Source organism: Triticum dicoccoides, chromosome 5A, assembly GCF_002162155.2.
Source record: "Triticum dicoccoides isolate Atlit2015 ecotype Zavitan chromosome 5A, WEW_v2.0, whole genome shotgun sequence".
Taxonomy (NCBI): domain Eukaryota; kingdom Viridiplantae; phylum Streptophyta; class Magnoliopsida; order Poales; family Poaceae; genus Triticum; species Triticum dicoccoides.
The window spans coordinates 366497913-366500979 of NC_041388.1; positions in this window are offsets into that span (position 1 = coordinate 366497913).

Sequence of the window (3067 nt, forward strand, 5' to 3'; positions counted from 1 at the left end):
ACAAGCTCTACAAGTTAGTTCAAATAATTTTACACTAGAGTTGAACTAGCTCTATAACCTATTACACATAATTTCACACTAGATTTGAACTAGCTCTACAAGCTAGTTCAAATAATTTTACACTAGAGTTAAACTAGCTCTACAAGCTAGTTCAAATAATTTTGCAGTAGAGTAGAACTAGCTCTATAACCAGTACAAATAATTTTACACTAGAGTTGAACTATCTCTACAAGCTACTTCAAGTAATTTTACACTAGAGTTGAACTAGCTCTACAAGCTAGTTCAAATAATTTTGCACTAGCGTTGAGCTAGCTCTCAATAACCTTATACAAATAATTTCACACTAGAATTGAACAAGCTCTACAAGCGAGTTCAAATAATTTTACACTAGAGTTGAACTAGCTCTATGACCTATTACACATAATTTCACACTAGATTTGAACTAGCTCTACAAGCTAGTTCAAATAATTTTAGACTAGAGTTAAACTAGCTCTACAAGCTAGTTCAAATAATTTTTCACTAGAGTAGAACTAGCTCTATAACCTAGTACAAATAATTTTACACTAGAATTGAACTATCTCTACAAGCTACTTCAAATAATTTTACACTAGAGTTGAACTAGCTCTACAAGCTAGTTCAAATTATTTTACACTAGAGTTGAACTAGCTATAAAAGCTTGTTCAAATAATTTTACACTAGAGTTGAACTAGCTGGACAATCTAGTTCAAGTAATATTGCACTAGAGTAGAACTAGTTCTATAACCTAGTACAAATAATTTTACACTAGAGTTGAACTAGCTCTTCAACCTAGTTCAAATAATTTTACACTAGAGTTCAACTAGCTATACAAGATAGTTCAAATAATTTCACACTAGAGTTGAACTAGTCTACAAGCTAGTTCAAATAATTTTGCACTACAGTAGAACTAGCTCTATAACCTTGGACAAATAATTTTACATTAGAGTTGAACTAGCTCTAGAGGCTAGTTCAAATAATTTTACACTAGTGTTGAACTTGCTCCACAAGCTAGTTCAAATAACTTTACACTAGAGTTGAACTAGCTCCACAAGCTAGTTCAGATAATTCTGCACTAGAGTATAACTAGCTCTATAGCCTAGTACAAATAATTTTACACTAGGGTTGAACTAGCTATACAGGCTAGTTCAAATAATTTTACACTAGAGTGGAACTAGATCTATAGGCTAGTTCAAATTATTTTACACTTGTGTAGAACTAGCTCTTCAAGCTAGTTCAAATAGTTTTACACGAGAGTTGAAATAGATCTGTAACCTAGTACAAATAATTTTACACTAGAGTTGAACTAGCTCGACAAGCTAGTTCAAATAATTTTACAATAGAGTATAACTAGCTCTATAACCTAGTACAAATAATTTGACACTAGTTTTGAACTAGCTCTATAAGCTAGTTCAAATAATTTTACACTAGAATTGAACAAGCTCTACAAGCGAGTTCAAATAATTTTACACTAGAGTTGAACTAGCTCGATGACCTATTACACATAATTTCACACTAGATTTGAACTAGCTCTACAAGCTAGTTCAAATAATTTTACACTAGAGTTAAACTAGCTCTACAAGCTAGTTCAAATAATTTTGCACTAGAGTAGAACTAGCTCTATAACCTAGTACAAATAATTTTACACTAGAATTGAACTATCTCTACAAGCTACTTCAAGTAATTTTACACTAGAGTTGAACTAGCTCTACAAGCTAGTTCAAATAATTTTGCACTAGCATTGAGCTAGCTCTCAATAACCTTATACAAATAATTTCACACTAGAATTGAACAAGCTCTACAAGCGAGTTCAAATAATTTTACACTAGAGTTGAACTAGCTCTATGACCTATTACACATAATTTCACACTAGATTTGAACTAGCTCTACAAGCTAGTTCAAATAATTTTAGACTAGAGTTAAAGTAGCTCTACAAGCTAGTTCAAATAATTTTTCACTAGAGTAGAACTAGCTCTATAACCTAGTACAAATAATTTTACACTAGAATTGAACTATCTCTACAAGCTACTTCAAATAATTTTACACTAGAGTTGAACTAGCTCTACAAGCTAGTTCAAATTATTTTACACTAGAGTTGAACTAGCTATAAACGCTTGTTCAAATAATTTTACACTAGAGTTGAACTAGCTGTATAATCTAGTTCAAGTAATATTGCACTAGAGTAGAACTAGTTCTATAACCTAGTACAAATAATTTTACACTAGAGTTGAACTAGCTCTTCAACCTAGTTCAAATAATTTTACACTAGAGTTCAACTAGCTATACAAGATAGTTCAAATAATTTCACACTAGAGTTGAACTAGTCTACAAGCTAGTTCAAATAATTTTGCACTACAGTAGAACTAGCTCTATAACCTTGGACAAATAATTTTACATTAGAGCTGAACTAGCTCTAGAGGCTAGTTCAAATAATTTTACACTAGTGTTGAACTTGCTCCACAAGCTAGTTCAAATAACTTTACACTAGAGTTGAACTAGCTCCACAAGCTAGTTCAGATAATTCTGCACTAGAGTATAACTAGCTCTATAGCCTAGTACAAATAATTTTACACTAGGGTTGAACTAGCTATACAGGCTAGTTCAAATAATTTTACACTAGAGTGGAACTAGCTCTATAGGCTAGTTCAAATTATTTTACACTTGTGTAGAACTAGCTCTTCAAGCTAGTTCAAATAGTTTTACACGAGAGTTGAAATAGATCTGTAACCTAGTACAAATAATTTTACACTAGAGTTGAACTAGCTCGACAAGCTAGTTCAAATAATTTTACAATAGAGTATAACTAGCTCTATAACCTAGTACAAATAATTTGACACTAGTTTTGAACTAGCTCTATAAGCTAGTTCAAATAATTTTACACTAGAATTGAACAAGCTCTACAAGCGAGTTCAAATAATTTTACACTAGAGTTGAACTAGCTCTATGACCTATTACACATAATTTCACACTAGATTTGAACTAGCTCTACAAGCTAGTTCAAATAATTTTACACTAGAGTTAAACTAGCTCTACAAGCTAGTTCAAATAATTT